Source organism: Cebus imitator, unplaced genomic scaffold (genome assembly GCF_001604975.1).
Source record: "Cebus imitator isolate Cc_AM_T3 unplaced genomic scaffold, Cebus_imitator-1.0 Scaffold165, whole genome shotgun sequence".
Lineage (NCBI taxonomy): Eukaryota > Metazoa > Chordata > Mammalia > Primates > Cebidae > Cebus > Cebus imitator.
Window position 1 is genome coordinate 1,871,762 of NW_016107480.1, and position 27,715 is coordinate 1,899,476.

Consider the following 27,715-nt stretch of genomic DNA (forward strand, 5'->3'; position numbering starts at 1 on the left):
GCTCTCGTTTCCCAGGCTGGAGTGCAATGGTACGGTCTTGGCTCACTGCAACCTCCACCCTCCTGGGTTCAAGCGATTCTCCTGCCTCAGACTCCCAAGGAGCTGGCATTACAGGCATGTGCCACCGTGCCGGCTAATTTTGTATTTTTAGTAGAGGCGGGGTTTCTCCATGTTGGTCAGGCTGGTCTCAAACCCCCGACCTCAGGTGATCCACCCGCCTCAGCCTCCCAAAGTGCTGTAATTAAAGGTGTGAGCCACTGTGCCTGGCCATTTAAAAATTTTTAATGGAGACAAGGTCTCACTGTGTTGCCCAGGCTGGTCCCGAACGCCAGGGCTCAAGCAATCCTCCTGCCTCAGTCCCCTAAGGTGCTGAGATTACAGGTATGAGCCACTGCACCCAGCAAAATAATTATCTAAAAAGGAGACAATGAAGGAGCCTACCACGGTAGGCAAGAAATGCCCTGCACTCTTAGTAGAGATCTCTGGGAGGAAACAATGGCTCCCCAGGCTTATCCCAAATGGGGCAAGTTATACATAAAATTGAAAGCCTTGCAAATATGAAGCAGACCTAAAACAACTTTTTGAAGTTTTGCAATTGCTATATTAATATGAACCATGTCACAAAAATAAGTAGAACGAGAGAAAGACATTCTTATACTTATTAAAGTATTTTAATAAGGGTTAGATGCTCTAATGATAAAATATTTTGCTTGCTCATTATGGAAAATTGAGGAAAGAGAATGTCAAAAGAAAACAATTTTAAATGTTCATAATTTGGTGCAGTGGCTCACACCTGTAATCCCAGCACTTTAGGAGGCCAAGGCATATATGTGGATCACCTGAGGTCAAGAGTTTGAGACCAGCCTGGCCAACATGGTGAAACCCCGTCTCTATTAAAAATACAAAAAATTAGCCAGGTGTGGTGGCGGACACCTGTAATCCCAGGTACTTGGGAGGCTGAGGCAGGAGGATCACTTGAACCCAGGAGGCACAGCTTGCAGGGAGCTGAGATTACACCACTACACTCCAGTCTGGGCGACAGAGCAAGATTCCATCTCAAAAATGATAATAAATGTTCATAATCCATATTCAACTGCTGTGAAGTCTCTGGCACAGTTCCTTCTAAACACTTGACAGTTCACTTCTGCAGAGATAATATTGCACCTGCAGTCTTGCATTCTCCTTTTACATTTTCCAATGTAAATTAAATATAAATGTGAAACGCTGTCTAAACAATCGTAATGTTGAATATTATTTTCTCACGCACTTCCATGTATATAATTATTTCTCTCTTCTTTTTGCATATAGATTCCATGTATCTATTAATGATAAAAAACAAAAAAACAGAAATAGGTATATCTGGCCGAGCGCAGTGGCTCACACCTATAATCCCAGCACTTTGGGAGGCCAAGGCAGGCAGATCACGTGAGGTCAGGAATTCGAGACCAACCTGGCCAACATGGTGAAACTCCATCTCTACAAAAAATGCAAAAATTAGCTAGGTGTGGTAGTAGATACCTATAATCCCAGCTCCTCAGGGGGCTGAGGCAGGAGAATGGCTTGAATCCAAGGAGGTTGCAGTGAGCCGAGATAGCACCACTGCAGTCCCGCCTCGGGGATAAGAGTGAGACTTTATCTCAAAAAAAAAAAAAAAAAAGAAAAGAAAAGAACTAGGTATATGTTTTGTGGTATATGAGATGTGTATTCCTTAAAAAAAGAAATGCGAATTATGAAAATGGGACCCAATCATTTCAGTAAGTTTTATGGCTAATATTCATAATATTAGTGGATAACTAATATTAACTTTGGCCCTTTAAATTCTGTTTTCTATTCTCATGGATCCCAGCTGCATCATGCTTTCAATAGTGCTCTTTAGAGAGAGCAACTATGCTTTGTTGAGTAGTTTCACTGTAAAAGCAAATACAAGTGGGAGGATAAAAAGAAAAACAATTTCAAAGTAAAGAAGGAGAGAAGGAAGAAGAATAGACAAGGAGAAAGACAATGTGTTGGCTGTATTGTAACGCCTATACCACCTTTAGTGAACGGTGGATACATTTTAATTCATTTCTCCGTGAAAAATAGATCTTCCCATGTTAAGTGGAACAAGAAATCAAGTTCGCATTTAGCAGAGTGCAGATGGAAGGCCACGAGTGGGTGCAAGCGTGCACCAAAAAGCTGGAGAGAGGGTAGACGTCCAAGCCTGCAGCTGGTGAGAGAGGAAAGGGGCTGAAGACACACGCTCCTTCTGTAATTCCCCTGCGTTTTCTGTTCCTGAACGCCAGGGCTGCAGGGTGTGAGCAGCCCCACAGCCAGCAGAGCTGAGCTAGACACCCCTCTCCTGGGTCAGCCGCGCTGTGCAGTCCCTCCCAAGACCCGTGGGGTCGGGCCATGTGGGCAGATCAGCGGCCCCAAGGTCATGGCTGGGTTTGGCACGAAATGCCCACACTGAGCGAAAATAGGCCTCTGAAGAAGGATGAAGCAACAGCCAGGAAAGAACCACTTTGCAAACAGACTTCCAAGGAGAGTCGGCCTCTCGAAATCCTCTGTGCAAAAGTTCCCACCATAAAACAGCGCTGCTTCGTGTCTCGGGCATCTAACGAGCCTGAGCTCATGCTTTGCACAGAATTTCCGACCGATGGTGTCCAAGCTCCTTTGCTCTTCCCCGCGCTGTTCAATCCCAGAATGACTCCTGGTCAAAAACTAGGTCATAAACTTATCCACTGAGAAGCATTTACTGTTTCAAACGGCGTACTCTGTTCAAGAGGTTATGAAAATAAAGAGCAGCAAACAGGCTTTCAAGTTGTGGCATGTGCTTGCTAGGTTAAAGAAACTGGTTCCTTAGCTTATCTTAGTTCAGCTCTTTCAGATTCAAACTACTGGACTCCAGCCCTTTTCTGGACTGATACAAATCATTTCTAGAATGACTAGATCAAATTTTATTTACTCTTTTCTTCCAGCTTTGAACTTACAGTTCCATGCCAAAAAAAAAAAAAAGTTGCTGTTTCGGAAAGTATTAGCAAGCTTCCCCCACTGCCAAAGTTTATAGCATGGATGTATCCTGCCCCAGCAAGATGGGGTGGGCTGGGCGGAAGGGAGGGAGAGGAATGGAGGAGGGCAGCTGTTTGTTCAATAAACTGCAGCAGAAAACCTCCCACATCCCACACTGTTTCTTCCACACCCCCAGCAGAGAAGCAGGAGGTGGCAGCATGAGAACTCATCCCTCCAAGGCGAATGCTGCTGGCTGCATTTCTGCACTCCCACGTAACTGACCACGGTCCTTTCTGATTCATCCATGGAGCACAGGGACAGAAGCCAAAAGGTTTGTCTCTTCTTCCTGGGATGTTGATTTCTGCTCTGATGGAGCCCAAGAGATTCGCACCTCCTCCCCATCCATCCTCACCCTCCTATGCAATTACCCCATCCGCCCTCCCCAGTGTTTCTGAGCTCTAAGGCACACAGGGCTGCCTTACAAAATTACTCAACTAAAAGGTGTCTATTTTGCATCCCACACCTTCCAAGAATATGCTGAACCTCCTCTCCAGAAAAGACACAGCTGTGGTCAAGAGTCCCAGAACTCCCCAAAACAGCATGTCCTCCAAACTCAGCCACCAGGCTCTGCTTTCTCCTCTGGAGTGGGAAGGAGGAAAGGAACCTGAGAAGGCAGGGCAGAGCAGCTGCAGCCCACCCCTACTCAGCCAGCTGGAAAACTCCAATTTGTTAACCTAGAAAACCCTGGGGCATTGCAATCAAAGAGTGGCTCCACCCCAGCAAGTACCTCTGATTTTTTTTTTCCCTACTAGTGGGCAAGAAGAGAAAAGGGAAAATGAGGACAAATGTGTTCAAAACAGAAATACTGCATAACGCCGACTTGGCTGTGGGCAAGGACCAGATTATAGGTCCGACACCTCCATTTCTGTCCAAGTGGAAAGAGAAACTACAGGGTGCGACCTCCATCCAGCTGCATGAACTGTCGCCCAGAGGCTCTGCCAGCCCAAGGAGATCAACATAACCCCAGACTGCTCCGCAGTCCCCAGCTGGCCTTCTTTTTTTCTCCTTTTTTTTTTTTTTTTTTTTTTTTTTTTTTTTTTTTTTTTGAGACGGAGTTTCGCTCTCGTTTCCCAGGCTGGAGTGCAATGGTACGGTCTTGGCTCACTGCAACCTCCACCCTCCTGGGTTCAAGCGATTCTCCTGCCTCAGACTCCCAAGGAGCTGGCATTACAGGCATGTGCCACCGTGCCGGCTAATTTTGTATTTTTAGTAGAGGCGGGGTTTCTCCATGTTGGTCAGGCTGGTCTCAAACCCCCGACCTCAGGTGATCCACCCGCCTCAGCCTCCCAAAGTGCTGTAATTAAAGGTGTGAGCCACTGTGCCTGGCCATTTAAAAATTTTTAATGGAGACAAGGTCTCACTGTGTTGCCCAGGCTGGTCCCGAACGCCAGGGCTCAAGCAATCCTCCTGCCTCAGTCCCCTAAGGTGCTGAGATTACAGGTATGAGCCACTGCACCCAGCAAAATAATTATCTAAAAAGGAGACAATGAAGGAGCCTACCACGGTAGGCAAGAAATGCCCTGCACTCTTAGTAGAGATCTCTGGGAGGAAACAATGGCTCCCCAGGCTTATCCCAAATGGGGCAAGTTATACATAAAATTGAAAGCCTTGCAAATATGAAGCAGACCTAAAACAACTTTTTGAAGTTTTGCAATTGCTATATTAATATGAACCATGTCACAAAAATAAGTAGAACGAGAGAAAGACATTCTTATACTTATTAAAGTATTTTAATAAGGGTTAGATGCTCTAATGATAAAATATTTTGCTTGCTCATTATGGAAAATTGAGGAAAGAGAATGTCAAAAGAAAACAATTTTAAATGTTCATAATTTGGTGCAGTGGCTCACACCTGTAATCCCAGCACTTTAGGAGGCCAAGGCATATATGTGGATCACCTGAGGTCAAGAGTTTGAGACCAGCCTGGCCAACATGGTGAAACCCCGTCTCTATTAAAAATACAAAAAATTAGCCAGGTGTGGTGGCGGACACCTGTAATCCCAGGTACTTGGGAGGCTGAGGCAGGAGGATCACTTGAACCCAGGAGGCACAGCTTGCAGGGAGCTGAGATTACACCACTACACTCCAGTCTGGGCGACAGAGCAAGATTCCATCTCAAAAATGATAATAAATGTTCATAATCCATATTCAACTGCTGTGAAGTCTCTGGCACAGTTCCTTCTAAACACTTGACAGTTCACTTCTGCAGAGATAATATTGCACCTGCAGTCTTGCATTCTCCTTTTACATTTTCCAATGTAAATTAAATATAAATGTGAAACGCTGTCTAAACAATCGTAATGTTGAATATTATTTTCTCACGCACTTCCATGTATATAATTATTTCTCTCTTCTTTTTGCATATAGATTCCATGTATCTATTAATGATAAAAAACAAAAAAACAGAAATAGGTATATCTGGCCGAGCGCAGTGGCTCACACCTATAATCCCAGCACTTTGGGAGGCCAAGGCAGGCAGATCACGTGAGGTCAGGAATTCGAGACCAACCTGGCCAACATGGTGAAACTCCATCTCTACAAAAAATGCAAAAATTAGCTAGGTGTGGTAGTAGATACCTATAATCCCAGCTCCTCAGGGGGCTGAGGCAGGAGAATGGCTTGAATCCAAGGAGGTTGCAGTGAGCCGAGATAGCACCACTGCAGTCCCGCCTCGGGGATAAGAGTGAGACTTTATCTCAAAAAAAAAAAAAAAAAAGAAAAGAAAAGAACTAGGTATATGTTTTGTGGTATATGAGATGTGTATTCCTTAAAAAAAGAAATGCGAATTATGAAAATGGGACCCAATCATTTCAGTAAGTTTTATGGCTAATATTCATAATATTAGTGGATAACTAATATTAACTTTGGCCCTTTAAATTCTGTTTTCTATTCTCATGGATCCCAGCTGCATCATGCTTTCAATAGTGCTCTTTAGAGAGAGCAACTTTNAAAAAAAAAAAAAAAAAAAAAAAAAAAAAAAAAAACTTTGGGAGGGAAAAATAAAATGAAACACAACGTCTACAGATGCAAAGTTAAATGTGATCACTCAAGGTCCCCCTGGCACATGCCCTTTGCATATGCGGGGCTCTTAGTTGGTCGTGGCTCACAGTTACCTAAGAATTACTATATTCAAATGTAGTTTTATGTTTGCCAAAAAAGTACAGCAACATATTTTCACTTTTCAGATACAGAGCTGCCCTAACCCTTGAGCTTCCAGCACGAAAAACTTGAACACAGGTTTCTATGAGAGGCCAACTTGCCTACGTCTCTGGGCCTGTTCAGGCAGAGAGCGATGTGTGGTGCTTTACAAGAATGCCTCCCAAGCCCAGGCACAGGGGCTCACGCCTGTAATCCCTACACTTTGGGAGGCCAAGGCGGGCTGGTCGTGAGGTCAAGAAATAGAGACTCTCCTGGCCAACATGGTGAAACCCTGCCTTTACTAAAACTATTTAAAAAAAAAAAATTAGCCAGGCGTGGTGGCGAACGCCTATAGTCCCAGCTACTTGGGAGGCTGAGGCAGGAGAATCACTTGAACCCAGGAGGCAGAGGTTGCAGTGAGGCAACATTACATCACTGCACTCCAGCTTGGGTGATATAAAAAAAAAAGAATGGCTACCAAAAATATAAATATATTGCTGAGCATGGCAGCACACACTTGTAAACCCAGCTACTCAGGAGGCTGAGGAGGGAAGATCACTTGACGCCAGAAGGTCAAGGTTATACAGTGCCATAATCTCACCTGGGAATAGACACTACACTCCAGCCTGGGCAACCTAGTGAGACTCCATCTCTCTCTCTCTCTCTCTCTCTCTCTCTCTCTCTCACACACACACACACACACACACACACACACACACACACACCAAGCCAACTGTCTTTAAGTTTCAGAAGACACAGAAACAAACATGATTGGAGGAATCTAGGGGAGAGGGAGAAGTGAATATTGGCTCACATGATCTCCTTTTAACCAAGCTCATTAGATTCTCAGGCACAACTCAAATGCTGCATTTTAGAAACTGTGTCAAGGTACATCAGGGAACGCCATGTCTCCTATTCCTACCATTTCAGATAAAGTCTGGTCACTCTTTAACTTCTCTACTTGACCAGAATATGTGCTTAGTTCTTAACAGTAAAATCAGAAAATCTTCAGATTGGCCTATGATATCTCCTCATAGTGTTAAAAGGAGAATAATCTTACATGAACCAAAAATGCTTACACTGCAAGAAATACTACTGGGAAATGACAAATTTTAAATCCCTTATAATGTGATTATGGCCACTAGCATGAAGAGGGATTATTCATAACTGAAATAGAAAATTAAGGAGCAAAACTCTTGGTAAGACAAAATGGAAAGCATGCCGGCAGCATTTCCCTACCTGAAGAGCACTCATCAATCATTCTGACTGTCTCGTGATAATGCTTCAGCAAACCTACCAGTGAAACGAGAATGTTGCCAATTCCTATGCATTTAAAACAGGACAGATATGTCACACTATGTAAAACACAGCATCATGTGATCAGAAAGACATTTAATAATTTGAAGCAGGACAATAAATGTCAGCAAATCCTTTGGAATTTAGTGCTTCCGAGATAGAGCCTTTAGGATGTTTCTGAAATGGATTTTATGCACTCAACCAATTTTTGTTTCTGCTATAGTTTCCATTCGCAAAGGACCTGGGACGTACGGATGACATGTGGGTGACATCATGCTTGGACATGAAGCTAAGAGGAGAAAAGACACGTGCAACTGAGGAAAAAATGCAGCAGCGCATTCTCCAGGGCTTCCCTGGAGAGACAGCCGCAGGTCAAAACGAAAGCTTTCTCCAATGGGAACTTTTATGACAGCTCCTACTAAGGGAACAGAGGGAAAAAAAAAAAAATCTCCTGTAAAAAAAAAAAAAAAAAAAAAAAAAAAATAATTAAAAAAAAGGGAAAAAAAAAAAAAACAACTGTCCAGTTGTCACAAGAAAAGAATGATTTCCAAATTACAATTTTTGAGATGGCAAGAGAGGGAATGACTTATTCACGGTAAATATGAAACACGTGGTTTTCTCAGAGAGTTTCTATCCACCTACACAGTTCTCTCTCATATGAAAGAACAGTTATTAAGATTTAAACACAATACCCCTTAGACTCTACCATCCATTTCTGTTTAAAGCCTGGGGTCCCAGGGAGGCTTTAAATAATGATTCCAAGGGGAACTTCCTGCTCCTCCCTCTGGGGCAAGCGGAGCAGCCGCATCCCACACACTAGAAAACGCAGTTGCGTGGACTTGGCAGTGTCAACAGGGTATTTGCGGACCCATTTTCAGAATGTGAAGAGCGTAATTTCAGCCAACTGGGAAGGCCGGTGGCCTCGTTAGGAAATATGGGACCCAGTCATCCACTGTGGGCTGTCTCCAGTTTTTTATTTGCCCTCGTTGGTGTTTTGTTTACTTTTTCATCAGGCTGTTGACCTCGGTGGCTCCTAAATCGCAGAGGTACAGGAGAAGCATCTGGGAAGTTAAAGACCACACCTTCAATGGGCCTCCAGGAGGTTAGAATTTGCATCCAGCGTTGAAAACCACTATCCTACCCCATCTGACCCCAGCCTCACCAATCCAGCCTCCGACTTCCAGCATTAAACTCTATCATTTAGGCTTCTGATGAGAACGGTAGAGAAAATCTTTCTTTCTTCCTCTTTCTTCACTTACTTTGGACTTCCAAGAGGCCCTCAAGAGAGTATCAGTCCATCTTCCGTGCAGTGCCAAGGATGCCGTCCCTAAGAATACAGGACACTCCAGGCTGCGGGACCCGCAGCTCACTCCCACAGGGCTCCCGGCTCTCCACCCCACCCCACTGCGATTCTCATGTATGTCACAGGCTTGTCTTGAGGGAAGGCATGGGATAGAGTATCTCAAGAGGTCCTATCCAATTTCCTAGCAATCTGTAACACAGGAAAGAGCGCTCTGCAGTCTGTCACGATGACACCAACGCTTCTCACAAATACCTCAACCATCAGTCTCGTCCTAAACAAACCTTGTGCTAGGCAGAGCTGAGCACCATTTCCTGGACGACAGGGCAATATGAGACTGCAATGGCCATGCCTGTCGAGTCTCCGCAATTCTCTTTTACTGTTAACAAAGGCTGTATGTGGCGAGCACCTCCTCTCCCTCTCTCTCTCTCTCTCTCTCACACACACACACACAGAGATCCATATCAGCTGCCTCTCCACTGGCCATTTTTCAGGTAATGAATAGTTCAGGGATATACAAGAGGGTTAGGGTCGCCAACATCTTAGTAAAATCTAATTCGAATCCTTCATTTTTGGAAAATCCATTCCTTTAGAAACCAAAATCAGGAACTTTGGGGAAAAAAAAGTGGCAGCCTCACAATTTGAAAATATAGTAACTTAATTGATGAATTAAAAAATGTTATAGGCAAGACGGCATTCTAAATTTTGACAAGTTTTTTTTTTTAATCCAAAAACAAAAAAATCACTGTGTTGCTCCATTAATTCCAACAATAGTATGTGGCCCTGCACATGACACTATCTAAATATTTATTTGCTTCTATTTCGATCTCAGAAGTGGGAAGTCCATAAAATGAAAGATTCACATACACTAACAGCTGCTGTTTATTGAGTGACTGGTATGTACCAGGCACTGTGCTAAGTGCTTTCCAGGTTTCATTCCACTGAATTCCCTCAACCTGATGGAGAACAACCAGATTCTCTATTTTATAGATGAGTCCCATGAGGCTTCAATAAATGAAACACCGCATCCATAGTCCACAGAGCTAGAGGGTGGCCGGGCAGGGACTTGGAGAGAAGTCTGGCTGACTTCAAAGCCCTCAACCACTTCCGTCAGCTATTATAGTACATTATCCTTTATAAGTAGGTAATTACTGAAACACCACTACTACCGACGCTTTTTTTAAAAAACAGAGGGCAGAGACAGGGAACCCGAGTTCTCCTTTAACTTACTTATTGAAAGACCTTGTCTTTATTTTGGAAGACAGGGTCCCTCTCTGTCACCTGGGCTGAAGTGCAGTGGCGTGTGATCACAGCTCACTGCAGGCAGCCTCCACCTCCCAAGGTTCCATCAATCCTCCTCCCTCTGGAGTAGCCGAGACTACAGGTGTGTGCCAGCACACCCATTCGTCTCATTTTTTGCGGAGACAGGATCTCACTCTATTGCCCAGGCCGGTCTCGAATTCCTGCGTTCAAGCAAGCCTTCTGCCTCAGCCTTCCAAAGTGCTGGGATTACAGACATAAGCCACTGTGTCTGGCCTGAATTAGCTGACTTTTATCCTTGAGGAAAACATTCATTGTGGAGTGGGGGTGAGAATGTGGGATTTGGAATCTTGTCTCTGATATAAAATGACCACAGGCAACTTATTAAACTTCAGAGAGTCCACATTCTCTTCTTTCAAATGGAAATAACAACGTCCACCTCACAAGGCTGTTAGAAGAACCTAACGAAATAATAGCCTCTTCGGTACTCAGTAACTGTTAGCTTTCTTTCCTCTCTCTGCCACTTTTTTTTTTTTTTTTGAGACAGAGTCTCACTCTGTCACCCAGGCTGGATAGCAGTGGTGTGATCTTGGCTCACTGCAACCTCCCCGTCTTGGGTCCAAGAGATTCTCCTGCATCACCCTCCCGAGAAGCTAGGATTACAGGCACCTACCACCACATCTGATAATTTTTTTAAGTAGAGATGGAGGTTTCACCATGTTGGCCAGGCTAGTCTTGAACTCCTGACCTCAGGTGATCCGCCTGCCTTGGCCTCCCAAAGTGCTGGGATTATGGGAGTGAGCCACTGCACCCGGCTTTTCTTTCCTCTTTTAGTCTCAGTATCCTACTCTGTCAACTAGGGATAACAAACTTTATCAGACTAATATCACAGAGGTCATTAAAGGAAAACATATTATAAATAGAATTGCTTTGAAAAATAAAGTTATGTTTTGGAGAAGCTTTATTTCAAATCATTAGTATTTTAAGTGTCCTGACTCCCTGGGGAGAAATTACAAACCATCACTTAGCTGTCCTGAAGAGCTCATATTTAAGAAAGTCTTAACTCTTAAAATATTTTGTAAATTATCTTGATTCACCTGTTTTCAGCTCCGAGTTCTATTTTGTTTTTTACTTAGTGTTTCAACGAGTCATAATTAAGCACCCAATAAGTACGCAAGCCTATAGGGACTTTTAAAAGTTGAAAATAGGATTCTTGCACCTGGGAACGTAAGATGTTTGGCTGGGTTTTCTAAAAGTAGGTACATAGACAGTGTGTGGGTTAATCTGTAGTTGTCAGTGATTAGGACTGGGAAAAGGGTGTAACTGTTAACAAGCAGCAGGTGGGGACCAGATGTGGTGGCTCATACCTGTAATCAGCACTTTGGGAGGCCGAGGCAGGAGGATCACTTGAGGCCAGGAGTTCCAGAAGAGCCTGGGCAACATAGCAACGCTCTGTCTCTATAAAGAATAGAAAGTTAGATGAATGTGGTGGCCGTAGCCCTAGCTGACTGGGAGACTGACAAGGGAGACTGCCCGAGCCCAGCAGCTCCAGGCTGCTGGCTGCAATGGGCCATGATCGCACCACTGCACTCTACCCTGGGCGACAGAGCAAGACCCTGTTTCAAAAAAGCAAACAAGAAGTAGCAGAAGGGAATTCCTTGGTCTTGATGCAGCAGTCCTGTATCCCACTTGTAGTGATGGCTACTCGAATCTACAAGGATGACAAAATTTTGTAGAAAAACGTATACCCCCTTCCAAAGAAAGAATGCATGTAAAAATCAGTTAAATCCAAATCAGGTCTCTTACCTGACTTAATGGCATTATGCCAATGTCAATTTCCTAGTTTTGACTATGTATTAAGGTTATATAAGGTATTACCTTGGCAGATGCGGAGCGAATGCACATGGGAACTCTCTGGACTATACCGCAATTACCTGGGAGTCTTTTTATTTTTTTTGAGACCGAGTTTTGCTCTTGTCTCCTAGGCTGGAGTGTAGTGGCACAATCTCAGCTCACTGCAACCTCCACCTCCCGGGTTTGAGTAATTCTCCTGCCTCAGTCACCCAAGTAGCTGGGATTACAGGCGTGAGCCATCTTGCCTGGCCACGTGCATCTTAAAATATAAAAACAAGAATGTAAAAATAAGAAGCTTATAAGAGGAAGCCCCTTATAAACTGATATGGAAAGATTTCTACAATGTATAGTTAAGTAAAAACCAAAAGGAATACATTGAAGAATGTGTGTAAAAGCAAGAAACACAGAAGAGATACTCATATTCCCACAGAGAATCAGGGGGACAATGGAGGTGATATCAGAAACAGGACAGTGGTCACCTGGAGGGACCAGGAAGAAGGGACCTGACAGATGAGGCACAAAGACGAAAGGGGGAACATTACACTTTTGGGGTTCTGAACCATGTAATGTAACGTTATTCAGAAAAACAAATCAAAAGACCAAAAAAAATTGATAGCACAATAATATTAATACCATTATCACTATGGCTGTAAAGCTGTGTGTCAGGTCCTCTATTGAACAACTTAAATACATTATTTCTAGCCAGGTGCAGTGGCTCACACCTGTATTGGTATAATCCCAGTACTTTGGGAGGCTGAAGTAGGAGGATTGCGTAAGGCCTGGAGTTCTAGACCAACCTGGCCCAGAGAGCAAGACAACAAAATTTTAAGAATGAGCTGCGCACGGTGGTATATGCCTGTAGTCCTCGTTATTTGGGAGGCTGAGGCCGGAGGATTCTGTCAGCCTGGGAGTGTGAGGCCACAGTGAGCTGTGATGCTGCCATTGCCTGCAACACAGCCTGGGTGACCAGAGTGAGACCTTGTCTCAAAAACCAACCAACCAACCAACCAAAACATGGTTTCTAATCCTCAAAAGAGCAACAAAAGAGACTATCATCTCTTTTCACAGAGGGTAAAACCAAGACTCAAGAATAATTTTTTAAACCTTTCCCTAAGCCCCTGCTGTTTCCACAATAATGAACTCCCCTCCTATTTAAAGTTCACTGGCCAGACCGTGCTACAAACTTGGTGCCCTTTTATGTGTCTTTTTCTCTGCCTGAAACCCTCTCACCCCTCACCTTACTTTGTTTGCCTGGAACACTCCTACTCAACCTGAATAAAGCTGAAATAATTACAAAGAAACAGTTTTTAAACCTTAAAAGAAAAAAGAATTCCTGTTCATTATGAATGGGCATAAGTAGATATTTATTACAAACCTTTAACATCAAACTTCTGAGTGAGGTTGATTCCTAATACTTCTAGAAAGTTCTTTGCCAAATATGAATTTATGAAGAAGTAAAAATACCTTTTTAAAACAATTATTCTTTAAAAACCCTTCAGCATGGCTTTTATGAATTTCCTTTGAAGTGTGTTTACCTTTAAAGGTGGAAGAAAGGGCACTGTGTGCAGAAGATACCTTCGTTCTTTCGTGCTTAACTTGCAAACTACTTTGTGGCCATTTAATACAGCATGGGTTCCTAGACAGACACAGAGAACTCCTGACTTTAAAAGCTCTGTTATTTATTTAAAAGAATTCATCCTCTAGAGGCCAGGCACAGTGGCTCATGCCTGTAATCCCAGCACCTTGGGAGGCCAAGGCAGGCAAATCATTTGAGGTCAGGAGTTCAAAACCAGCCTGGCCAACATGGTGAAACCGCATGTCTACTAAACATACATAAAAAATTAGCCGGGTATGGTCACATACAGCTGTAATCTCAGCAACTTGGAAAGCTTAGGCAGGAGAATCGCTTGAACCCAGGAGGTGGAGGTTGCAGTGGGCCAAGATTATGCCACTGCTCTCCAGCCTGGGCAACAAGGTGAGACTTAGTCTCAAGAAAGAAAGAAAGAAGAAAGGAGAGAGAGAGAGAGAGAGGGAGAAGAATTTATCCTCTAGAGAGTGTTGCCCATACCACTGATAAGTTTGATCAAGAGTAAAATGCAGGTCAGCCTGGCATGGCAGTCAAAGGTACGTGGGGGCCGGCTGTGGTGGCTCGTGCCTATAATTCCAGCACTTTGAGAGGCCAAAGGAGGAGAATTGCTTGAAGTCAGGAGTTCAAAGCCAGCCTGGACAACACAGCAAGACCCCATGTCTTCAAAAAAAAATTAGCTAGATGCGGTGGTATACACCTACTCGGGAGGCCGAGGCAAGGTCTCTTGAGCCAGGAGTTTGAGGCTATAGTGAGCCAAGACTGCTCTGCACTCCAGCCTGGGCAGCAGAGCAAGACTCTGTCTCCAAGAAAAAGAAAAGAAAAAGAAAATGATACATGGTCTGAAGTCAGACTCCTGAGAGTTCTGGCTTTGTCAATTCCTGTGTCCTTGAACTTCTGTGTCTCCTTTTCATCATTTGTAAAATGAAGTTATGCTGATATCAAACACATGGGGGTGTTGGGAATCATTTTTAAAGTTACAACACATATAAAGGGCTTAGAACAGTGTGTAACATGGGCCAAGTATGGAATAAACATCAGCTAGCAGTAATACCTAGCTTGGCCATACAGTTTATACTTGACAAATAGTGTTAACTCCAAGAAGGAGCTAGTCTGTCTAGTTAAGCTTAAGGTATTGAAAACAATACTTTCAAGGTGTTCTAACAGAAGAAACATTGAAAACACCAAGAATGTGAGGAAGGGACGCATATCTTTAGGTGGGGTGTGCTAGTCGTATTAATCTGCTTTCTGAACGGTAAGCCTGACCCTTTAGAGAAGGCGACCCTCATCCCAAACACCAGATTGCCCTCTGCTTTGAGGATTTGGTTAACCAGAGGATGTTAATTTTGCAAGTCATTTTATAGTTTAATTTTTCCAGATGTCATGCTATCATGCAACATTTCTTTCCGTTTTCTTTTCTTTCTTTCTTTCTTTTTTTTTTTTTTTTTTTTTTGAGATGGCGTCTCACTCTGTTGCCCAGGCTGAAATGCAGTGGCTCAATCTCGGCTTACTGCAATCTCCGCTTCCTGGGTTTAAACAATTCTCTCGCCTCAGCTTGGTGAGTAGCTGGAATTACAGGTGACTGCCACCATGTCCAGCCAATTTTTGTATTTTTAGTAGAACCAAGGTTTCACCATATTGGCCGGACTGGTCTTGAATTCCTGGCCTCAAGTGATCTGCTCACCTAGGCCTCCCAAAGTGCTGAGATTACAAGCATGAGCCACCACACCCGGCTGCAATATTTCTTTTCAATGAGGATTCCAAAACACAGATCTTAAGCGGGTCATGGTATCCAGCTAGGTGTGTTCTTAAAAGGGTTCTCATTGCCATGTGTTTACCTTCTCCACCTGCTTCTGGAGGCCTTTATAACACATACCTGACAGACTCATCCAATCACGCTACATAAAAAGCTTTATTATTAATTAATGGCTATTACTAATATCAGAATATTTAAAGTCACTAAATCAGTATCTAAATTAGCATCAGTATGTTTTAATTAATCACAAAGACAGCTGGGTGATGTGGCTTACGCCTGTAATCCCAGCACTTCAGGAGGCTGAGGCAGGTGGATCACTTGAGGTCAGGTGTTCAAGACCAGCTTGATGAACATGGTGAAACCCTGTCTCTACTAAAAAAAAAATACAAAATTAGTCAGGTGTAGTGGCACAGGTCTGTAATCCCAGCTACTTGGGAGGCTGAGGAAGGAGAATCACTTGAATCCAGAAGGCAGAGGTTGCAGTGAGCCGAGATCACTCCAGCCTGGGCAACAAGAGCAAAACTCTGTCTCAAAAGATTATTAAGAATTAGTCACAAAGACACTTTTCATGGGGACTTGATTAGAAATTTACATACCCATGTTCACAGCGGTACTCACAATAGCCAAAAGGTAGAAGGAACCCAAGTGTCCAGCGACAGATGAATCAATAAACAAAATGTGATATATACATGCAAGGGAATATTACCAGCCTTACAAAGGCAATTCTGACACGTGCCACAACATGGATAAATTGCAGACATTACACTAAGTGAAAAAAATCAGTCACAAAAGGACAAATGCTGCATGATTCCACTTACATGAGGAAATGAGAGTAATCAAATTGATGGAGACAGAAAGTGCAACGGTGGTGGCCGGGGGCCAGGGAGACGCAAGAATGAAGAGCTAGTGTTTAATAGGTACAGAGTTTCCGGTTGGGAAGATGAAAACGTTCAAGAGTGGCAATGATTGCACACAACAGTGTGCGTGTATTTAATGACACGGAAGAGTACATTTTAAAATGGCTTACATGGTAATTTTATATTATGTATATTTTACCACAATAAAAAATATATATATATTACCGAAATCCTGTAACGCATACAAAGGAAAGGGAGGAGTAACTACTTGTCAATGAAGTTGGGACTCAGAAACAGTTCAAGATAATTCCAAGCAAGAGAAACCCTTAGAAACTGGCATTAAAAAAAAAAAAAAAAAAAAAAAAAAAAAAAAAAAACCCAATAAACCAAAAAATACAGAAAATAAAAGTTCCTCCTTAATTTAGCTCAAGAGACTTCAGTATAAAAACAGATAAGAATTAATTATCTCAAAAAATTAAAGGGAAAAATACTCAAACTTTAGTCTGAAGCTGGACTCAGAAACAGTTCAAGATAATTCCAAGCAAGAGAAACCCTAAGAAACTGATGAAACACACACACAGACACACACCCCCCCCCAAAAAAAAAACAAGAAACCAAAAAACACACACAAAATAAAAGAAAGCTTCCTCTTTATTTTAGCTAAGGAGACTTCAGTATAAAAAACAGTAAGAGTTAATTATCTCAAAAAATTAAAAAGAAAAATACCCAAACTCTAGTCTGTTCCAAGTCTTGGCCATACAACACAAAAGTTTTGCTTGATAACTGCTATTTTAAGTAGAACAGCTACAGGAATGGAATGCACCAACAATTACAGACCTGAAGCTACCATCGCAAAATGAAACTTGGATCATTCGTAATCTTTACTGTCAAAGCAAAGCCAAATAAATTTCACTTAGGTTAATCCCATTAAGATCTAATAGTGTTATCCTTTTTTAAGTGAAAATACATTTAATTAGATCACAGGAATGAAGAGACTCTGGTTCTGCCACTTCACCATCCGTTTCTTGGATCTCATGGACACGACATGAACATAGAAAGGCCTATTTGCTTCTGATACTTTATTTCGTCTCTCTCTTTCTCTTTACCCTTCCTTGCAGCCATATTTACTAGAATTCTACAGTATCTTGACACCAAAGATCCTGCAAGGGGAGAAAATCTCTTCAGAAATAAACATCAGTAAAATGTTTTCCATTACCACCACATCCCTCATCCCTTCAGCAACAGAGGTCTTCATAGAATAAAGCCTTCAGCAATGAATCATGACAAGTCAGTCTGCTGCCAGATCTGATCATCTATTTCTTTTGGATCACTAAATAAAAGCTAACCAGGCAAATTAACTTTGTCCGTAGGAAATGGTAGGACGATGCATTATAAATCTCATCTCAATGCTGAAGAACAGGAGAAAAATCAATGGTGTCATGGTCAAAACGACAAGACAATGGAAAGCCTTGTCCTGGTCTTGAATAAGATCTTTCACGATGGCAAGGTCTTTTACTACGGCAGGTCACAAATAGCCATTTTGGTGGGAAATAATACACAGAGAGAGAGAAGGTAGTATGACATATAATTAAGTGTTAGGCTAACTTTGGGGGTGCTAGAATATAGAATGATCAAAATCAGCTCATGAGAACTTTCTAGCAGATCTTTAATGTGTCTGCATGAAACATAATCTCTATTTGCAAGAGTCAACTCCTTGGCATTTGTGTATTCATCTTGTTTAGTATGATCTAAAAGGATAAACACAAAAAGTTTCAATAAAATTTGAATTCCTTTTCTGGTTCTTCAAAGGTAAGGGTTTTTTTTTAATTCATTCTGAGTACAAGTTTTGTTAGGATTATAAACAGGCGGCACATGAATATTTGGTATTGCTGACAGTGAGTCTGCATATCAACAGAAAACTCAAATTTTCCAATCACATAAATCATATATTGTAATCACATGAAAAATAGCCTTTTCAATTTCCCTTAGTGAGACACACTTTTCAAAAGGCCTAAGAATTAGAGAGCCTCAAAGCCAACACGCCTCTTCAATAACCTGTTGCACAGTGACTATTCCACAAAAATCGTTTGGGAAATACATAAATGTATGATTATTTTCCTAAGAGGCACATTAAATAGTTTACTGTAACAAATCAGGTTTCAAACGTCTGCTATCAATTAAAAACAAATTCTTGAATTGATTAAATTGTTCTCATTTTGGAAAATGAAATTGCATATTTATTTCTGCCACATCTGCCATCAGCAAGAAGGAAAGGACATACAGTAAAATAAACATTGGCACCAAAAGCGCTTACTTCTTCCCCACATTTTCTATTGGAAAAATAAAATTTGTTTTCCAGTAAGATATTTCATTAAAAAAAAAAAAAAATCTGCTACCACTCAAGGCTGGGGTTCTATTTATTTTTAAAAGAGGCCCACGAAACCTCCCAAGTGCAACTCAGATTTACATCTGGCTAATCCTGCAAATGTGACTGACCAAATTCATGCTGTTTATTTCTAATGAGTTCTGTGATTTTTGGATAATACGTGTGAAAGATAGCAAATTACCGCTAGTCAGCAGCATGCAAGCAAAAACTGTCTTGGGAAGCCAGTGTGAGCAAATCTTCCAAGTCAATTTCTAATCACACTTGCCAGCAACTTGGGGGAGAAAGGTGATAATCCCTGCCAAGAAAAATCAGTAGAACTTGTTTCCCTTTCCTTTTTCCATGAACTATTTCAACACTCAACCAACAAATACAGCCCAACCTTTCCTTTCCATAACTTCAGACACTGCAAGGAAGGCTCTGGTCTCGTTGATAGTCTCAGAAAAATTAAAAAGCTTCACACTGCAAAATGTCCTATCAGTCTCTCTCCTTCCTGGAGGTATAGCCATTTACAGGAAGGAGAAAGAAGGAGGTGAAAGAGGGTGTCATTTGCATGCTTTAAAAAATGCATATTCTGCCCAAGACACCTACAGGTGAGTAGATAAGCCATATTCAAATCTCCTTACCTAGACAAAAACTAGCCAGAAAGAGTCTAGAGTAAGTCAGCAGCAGCTCAAAACAACAAACAAAAAACTCTAGAGGTGGCAGGGAAAAAAAACCCCAAACCAGGTTGCTAATATCTTAAGAACCAGAGTTCGCAGAGCACTTACTCGTTTGAAAGCTAAGACCCCTGAGTGCATTCTTGCAGGATATTTTCATCTCGGTTTCCCAACTGAATCCCAAGCCAAACACAAGCCTAGACCTGTGGTTTTGATCCATGGCTGCAATTAGAATCACCTGAAGCGCCTTTAAATCTTGTTGTTACTGGGATGACGCCCCCAGCCCCAGCCCCACCCACAACCCCAATTGAAACCAGAATTTCCTGGGGTCAGGCCAGGGCACCCGTGTCTTTCAGAGACCTCCTGGGTGATTCGACTGTGCTGCCAGCAGTCGAGGACCACAACTTTATAAGTATGCTTTTTAAAAAAGAAGGTAGTTTCTCTATCAAATACATCAGATCTCTAATTTCACTCCCTCTGTCCTGTTCCAGAAAACTACACTCACCACTTCCAATCCCCGCTCTCCTATGCACTTCCTAGCGCAGGCGCAGCCTGTGTGTGCCGCTCTTCACAGCTAGCAATGGAAGCCGGCTTGACCCCATCCTGGTGACCCAGGTGTACGCATACGATATGCTGGGATGTTAAAGACAAATGCAAAATAGGGCGTGTAAAGGGCATAAAATGTTGGTTTTCTCTATACCTGTGGTTCTCTTAACTCTACCATGCATTGGAATCACCTGCAAGGCTTGTGAAGCCACTACACCCCACAATCACTGATTTCCGTCAGGAGCTGTAGGGTCTAATTATTTGCATCTCTTACAAGTTCACAAGTCTTGCTGATGCTGCTGGTCTTGGGCCCACATTTTGAGAACCACTGCTCTAGATTAAATTTCTGGCATCTTGAAACATTTGGAATGCCAGACAGAAATCTGCTTTTGTTAGTATCTCTCTCTATAATTACATTCCAATTGTAATCGGAATATCGAACACTAGTTGGGTATTTGACATGAAGGACTTAACTCGTGTTTGAGGTGTTTTCTGTTTTGGCTTCGGGGCAGCTCTTCGTAATTTTGTTGTTGTTGCTTTCGTTTTGTTTTCTGAGACAGGGTCTTGCTGTGTCATCCAGGCCAGAGTGCAGTGGCATAATCACAACTCACTGCAGCCTTAAATTCTGAGTGCAAGTGATCCTGCCTCAGCTTATCAAGTGGCTGGAACTACAGGCATGTGCCACCATGCCTGGCTAAAAATAAAAATGTAAATTTTTAAAAAACATTTTTTTTTCAGAGATGGGAGTCTCGCTGTGTTGCCCAGGCTGGTCTCAAACTCCTGGGGTCAAGCCATCTTCCCACCTTGGCCTCCTAAAGTGCTGGCATTTCAGTGAACTACCCTACCCAGCCTTAACTACTGTTTTAAGTGCAAAAATGGTGTTGTATTTATATTTAAAACAAAAGTAAGGAGTTCTGGTCATTGTGGTGGCTCACGCTTGTAATCCCAGAAGTTTGGGAAGCTGAGGCGGGTGGGTCATCTGAGGTCAGGAGTTCAAGACGAGCCTGGCCAACGTGGCGAGATCCTGACTCTACTAAAAATACAAAAATTAGCCGGGCATGGTGGCGTGCACCTGTAATCCCAGCTACTTCAGAGGCTGATTGAGGCAGGAGAATTGCTTGAACCTGGGAGGTGGGGGTTGCAGTGAGCTGAGATCACATTACTTACTGCACTCCAGCCTGAGCAACAGAGTCAGACTCTGTCTTAAAAAAAGAAAAGAAAATTCTTCTCTTTAAGATATATATTGGGAAAGACACATACTGGGGAAAAAGAAGTCTAAAACATGCCGACCACGGTGGCTCCTGCCTGTAATCCCAGCTCTTTGGGAGGCCAAGATGGGTGGATCACCTGTAGTCAGGAGTTTGAGACCAGCCTGGCCAATGCAGTAAAACCCCATCTCTACTGAAAATAAAAAATTAGCCGGGTGTGGTGGCAGGTGCCCATAATCCCAGCTATTCAGGAGACTGAGGCAGGAGAATCGCTTGAACCTGGGAGGCAGAGGTTGCAGTGAGCCGAGATCTCGCCATGGTACTCCAGCCTAGGCAACAGGAGCAAAACGCTGTCTCAAAAAAAAAAAAAAAAAGTTTAAAACATGGGAGACAGACTGACATTGGCCAAGTGCCCCAGCCTCCCTTCACAGAGGGTAAGCCTTATCCTGAAGTTAGAGCTTACCACTCCATGCATGTTTTATATCATTACAGTGTTACGATGTACACGTATGAATACCTAAAAATGATTCCAAAAAAAGAAAAAGAGCACAGATAAGAAATGAATCAATCAATCAATGCAAAAAAGGAGAAGAAGGCAGTGGTGGCCATCAGGAAGTCTGCGGCAGCCAGAGAAGGGCAGGCAACAAGCTGTAGCCATGAAGGTGAATCAGGGTTGTCCTTTACCTGGAAATCGTCCTCATCCATGAAGTCTCTTACCTGAATATACTGGGTGTTAACACATCTGGAGTCACCTGAGGGTGCTAGGAGAGAAAGGGAAACTGAGTCAAAAGTTGTGAAAGTAAACTGATGGCGGACACAGTAGGGTAAGGTTTCACTACACATTTCTATGTACTTTGAAGCTCCCCAGAAGAAGATCTGGAGAGACGAGTGTTTTCTACCCTTAAGACTGTCACTGCTCTTGACTGTTCTAGAGCCACAACAGGGGCTCAGTGCAGAGCGCTACATCCTCCTCACACCTGGACTAGAGCTGGAAGCATTCAGTGAGGCACGATGTCCGGACCAGCTCTGCTACTCCTAAGGCATTGCAGGAGTCATTAAGCCTTTCTGGGCTTGGATTTCATTATCTGGAAAATTTACAGGATTCTCTAGAGTGACTCCCAAAATTAATGGAACACTACTACCCTTGGAAAATTACTAGTACTCGCATGTAATGAGAAGAAAAGGAGCTAACACAAATAGATAAACTAGATGCTAGATATTTATTTTGTATAGTTCATTTAGCCTCTGAAACAATTTTGTAAAGCTAGTATCAATAGCATTAGAAGACTAATGCTGGGGCTGAGCGTGTGCAGTAACTTGCCCAAAGGTCACAGAGCTGGTAGCAGCAGAGCCACAGATCAAAATCTGGACCTGGGGCAGGATACGTAGGGGCTCATGCCTGTAATCCCAGCACTTTGGGAGGCTGAGATAGGCGGATCACCTGAGGTCGGGAGTTCGAGACCAGCCTGACCAACATGGAAAACGCCCATCTCTACTAAAAATACAAAATTAGCTGGGTATGATGGCGCATGCCTGTAATCTCAGCTACTCGGGAGGCTAAGGCAGGAGAATCACTTGAACCCAGGAGGCAGTGGTTATGGTGTGCCAAGACTGCACCACTGCACTCCAGCCTGGGCAGCAAAAGCAAAACTCTGTCTTAAAAAAAATCTACACCTGGTTGACTCCAAGAGGTTTTTCCCACAATACCATGGGCCCTCTACTGAAGGCATCCTTTGCTGGTAGAGTCACACCAAAGCCATAGGAAATTTTAACTCCAGATTCTAACACACGTCAGGTTTGTTTTCTGTGCCCAGGCTTCTCTTTTAAAGAAAATGGGCTTTTTGTGGAAATGTACTTGATGATAAAATAACTTCCCAGAAGAATACCCAACACAATTAGCTTATAATATTTCTTTTTACTTAAAAATTTATCTTTCTCTGATACTCCTCTTAAACACACACACACATTTTACAGCGGGGGTTGATGTCTTTTTTTTGAGACAGGGCCTCACCCTGTCACCCAGGCTGGAGGGCAGTGGCATGATCATGGACCACTGCAGCCTGGACCTCAGCAGGTTACGTCTTTATACAAGAAGGAAGCTTGCAAGATTTGCTCTCCTTGAACATTTTTAGAGGCTACACCCCAAAGCACCTGATTCCAAGAGCAAGTATCTTGGCACGTCATGAAAGATTTGACTATTTCCCATAGAGTGGCTTTTGAAAAGGAGAAATAATTGTCTAGAGGTTAGAAAAAAAATCCATGTTCCTATTAGGCCGAGGCAATGAAGCAGCTTCAGCAGGTGAAGACATTGCATGAAGAAACTGGCTTTCCGGGGCTCAAGGTCATTTTTCTCTCCATATAGGGATTAATTGGCAAAACACATTCGTCCAGTGGATCAGGTAACAAGACAACCTATTAGATAGATCAGTGGCCTGATCTAGCACACAGCTGCTCAGCTCCCTCCAGGCCTAAAATAATTCAGCATTATGGACCACCCCTCCCCCATTAAGTATAATTAATATTATGAAATGGAGAAACTAAGCATGGGTAAATAAAATGGCTGACACACACCACGCACAGCAGCAAATGCCAACTGCGCACAGCACACCAGTTCCCGCTGACCTCAAGGTGCTAATGAGGGAGTTTGGCAAAGATTGCATGAAAAAGCCTCCTACACTTACCCAGCCCTAACCCCAGTCCAGACTTCTCCCACTCCGCAGCAGGAGGGCCTTGCTAATTGGCATCTGTAAAACACGTGGCCTGAAATTTGTTGTGGCAGCACACACCTCCATTGCATCCTGACCCACCCACACACACAGACACACACACACACAGATAACACGCACAAACACACAGGCACACACAGACACACACACACACAGACAACACACACACACAGACACACAGGCACACACAAACACACAGACACAAACACACACACAGACACACAGGCACACACACAAACATACACACATACGTGCACAGACAACACACACACACAGGCACACACAAACACACACAGACACACACACACAAACACACAGACACACACAGACAACACACACACAGACACACAGGCACACACAGACACACACACAGACACACAGACACAAACACACACAGGCACACACACACAAACACACAGACACACACACAGACACACACAGACACACACACAGACACACAGACACAAACACACACAGGCACACACATACACAGAGACACACACACACACTGACACACAGACACAAACATACACAGACACACAGGCACACACATACACAACACACACAGACACAAACACACACACAGACACACAGGCGCACACACACACAAACACACACACAGACACACACAACACACACACAGACACAAACACACACGTACACACTACACTCAGATTTCTTAGTGTTTTTTAAAAATCTAAACGTGACAATAAATATAATCTTTAAAATTAAAGTGCAACGTGCCAAACATAAAGGCAGGTGGAGGTGGTTTTGTAAGTGTACATCTCCCTGGAAAGCTGGTGTTAACGACCAGAGTTGGTAACGACAAAGACGCCTGGGGAAAAGAGACCCTCTCATCACATCAGCTGGTAGCTGTGAGGGAAGACGGTTGCTCTGAATTTCCCTTTATACACGGCAACTTCAAAAAAATCCCTATTTTCTTAGAACATCTTTATGTAGAAAAGCCTGCATGCCTTTGAAGCCTCAACACAAAACAAACTAGCGTCTTTACAAGTCCTGTCCGGCCACCCAGGGAGAACCAAATAGTATTTTTTTCTCCAGTAGGCCACCCCAGGATACCACAAATAAAAATGAAAAGGAGGAATTCGTCATGTAACCGGGGTGTATTTTGCTAGTATAGTCATTACACTGTTTTAATCTAAATATTATGGTATATTTTTAACTGGCAAAGACCAAGATCTAATTATTCATTTATTGGACAGAAAAAGTTCTGAAATAGCAGAAAACAGGTTAAAATCTAGGAAACAGCAGAGAAGGGAAAGATAAAGGAGTTGTTTTTTTGTTTTGTTTTTTTTTTCAGAATCCCAAGAATTGAGCAGAGGTTTTTTTAAAAGTGCTGATGTTCAGAATGGTAGGATGGGGAGCCAGAGCCCTGAATTCCATAGCACAGAAGCCAGAGATGAAAATGCCCAAGGGCTTAGGCTGCAGGAGACATCTGGGGAGGGGAGTTTCCTCAGCACCACATGGAAGAGCTTAGGAGCATGGAAGGATGTTAGAATCGTAAGAAGGTCTTAGAGTCATAAACATCCTGAAATGTACTCCTCTGATCACGTCTCCACTCTGCACAAAATCTCTTAGGGGCCAAATAAAGACCACACCCTGTAGCCAGACAATAAAAAGCCTCCTCAAATGCCAAACTGTCATCCCAGGCTCCGTTTCCACTGCTTCCATGAAGGGACACTGTGCTCCAGCGCCACCCAAGTCCATGCTGTTTCTCAGGTACTCAGGGCACTTCCACCCGGTTGTGCTGGGGCACTGATGGTATTCTTTGCCTGAAATATCCTGGGCCAAGTGTGGTGGCTCACACCTGTAATCCCAGCCCTTTGGGAGGCTGAGGCAGGAGGATCACTTGAGCACAGGAGTTCAAGACCAGCCTGGGCAACATGGTGAAACTCCATATCTACAAAATTACAAAATTAGCTGGCCATGGTGGTGCATGCTTATGATTCCAGGTACTCTGGAGGCTGAGGTGGGAGGATCGCTTGAGTATAGAAGGTGGAGGTTGCAGTGAGCTGATACTACAGCAGTGCACTCCAGCCTGGGTGACAGAACAAGACCCTGACTCAAAAAAAAAGAAGGGAAAGAAACGAGAGAAGGGAAGAAGGGGGCGGGAAAGTAGGGGAGGAGAGAGATATCCTGCTCTCCTCATCTTTCTACTGACTCAATTTTTTTTTTTGAGACAGAGTTTCACTCTTGTTGCCCAGGCTGGAGTGCAATGGTGCGAACCTCCACCTCCTGGGTTCAAGCGATTATCCTGCCTCAGCCTCCCAAGTAGCTAGGATTACAGGCATGGGACACCATGCCTGGCTAATTTCGTAGTTTTAGTACAGACGTGGTTTCTCCATGTTGGTCAGGTTGGTCTTGAACTCCTGACCTCAGGTGATCTGCCTGCCTCAACCTCCCAAAGTGCTGGGATTACAGGCATGAGCCAAAGTGCCCGGCCACTGACTCAATTCTTTAAGACAAAGAGATGAAAGGGGGCTGACAGACCTCCTCTTGATCACAACTCTGCTGCAATGCAGCCAGGTGGCTTTGGGCCAGTTACTTAATCTCCTTTCTGGCCTCAGTTTCTTCACCTGCTAAATGGGGATAGTAAAGTGAAGAAAATCCACTGCTGTGAACATTGAATGAAATGAGGATGCTAATCAACTAAAGATGTTAATAAATGCCAGTTTGCTCTCCTCAAACACAAGTGCCACCTTCACTCTTAGGCATTCCTTAACATCTGCAGCCACAACTCAGCTCCCCTTTCTTGAAATTCCCATCACACAACACGTTAACCGCAGCTCTGTTTGGTTCTTGGTCATTCTCTACTCACATTTTTGCCATGTTTCTATATGATAGCATACCTACCAGACTGTGTGCTTTCGGAGGGCAGAACCCATGTTTAATTCATGTTTGGATTCTTTCCAATTGTCTTGCTCAAACTGTAATCAAACAGTAAGAATCATAGGATTCTAGAATTAACAGGATCCTTTAAATAACCTAGACAAAACTCGCCATTGTGCAGATAAAGAAAACTGAGGCCAGGCGTGGTGGCTCACACCTGTAATCCCAGCACTTTGGGAGGCTGAGGCAGGTGGATCATCTGTGGTCAGGAGTTTGAGACCAGCCTGCCCAACATGACGAAACCCTGTCTCTATTAAAAATACGTAATTAGCCAGGTGTGGTGGTGGGCACCTGTAATCCCAGTTACTCGGGAAACTGAGGCAGGAGAATCACTTAAACCCAGGAGGCGGAAGTTGCAGTGAGCCAAGGCTGCGCCATTGCACTCTACCCTGAGCAACAAGAACGAAACTCCATCTCAAAAATCGAACAAAAAAAAAAGAAAAGAAAACTGAGTCCAAGTGAGATGAAGAAAATAATAACACTACTAGTAAGTAATAGAAATGAGTGGATGGATTGACGGGTAGAGAGGTAAATGGGTAGATAGGTGGGTGGATGGATGGATGGAGAGGTGGATGGATGGATGGAGAGGTGGATGGATGGATGGAGAGGTGGATGGATGGATAGAGAGGTGGATGGATGGATGGAGAGGTGGATGGATGGATAGAGAGGTGGATGGATGGATAGAGAGGTGGATGGATGGATAGAGAGGTGGATGGATGGATGGAGAGGTGGATGGATGGATGGAGAGGTGGATGGATGGATGGAGAGGTGGATGCACAGATGCCTGGTTGGATGGATGAACAACAGCAACAAGAAATAGGAGCAGACCCACCAGCAGTCAGTTACAGCATCCAAAACTTACCAGCAATTCAAACCCTAGGGGATAGCCTACTGACTCACCACGTAATGGCCACCTTACTGTGCATGCTTTCTTTATCTACTAAAAATCTTTCAATGCCATTTTTTTTAATTGCTTATAAAATTCAGATCCAGTAAATCCACCAAAAAGATTTCAACCTCCTCAGTGGCAGGATCTCTTCATTCATTTAAAATGTAACCGTAATCAAAACTTTTCGGAGAAACGGCAGCTCACCTTCACCCTAGGTGGCTTATTCGTGCCACAGTTGTTACTGAGTGGCAGTTCCATGTGCAAGTCACACATGTGTCCCCCGCCCTCGCCCCCCGGAAG

General features: G+C 43.3%; 1 long non-coding RNA gene across 1 annotated transcript in view; it reads right to left on the reverse strand.

The window, feature by feature from the left end:
• Window positions 1–27,715, reverse strand: part of LOC108314941 — a 248,071-nt gene that overhangs the window by 108,963 nt on the left and 111,393 nt on the right. Inside the window, exon 3 of the long non-coding RNA XR_001829742.2 lies at window positions 21,608–21,651. This is a non-coding gene — a long non-coding RNA (uncharacterized LOC108314941). The remainder of the gene's footprint in view (window positions 1–21,607; window positions 21,652–27,715) is intronic.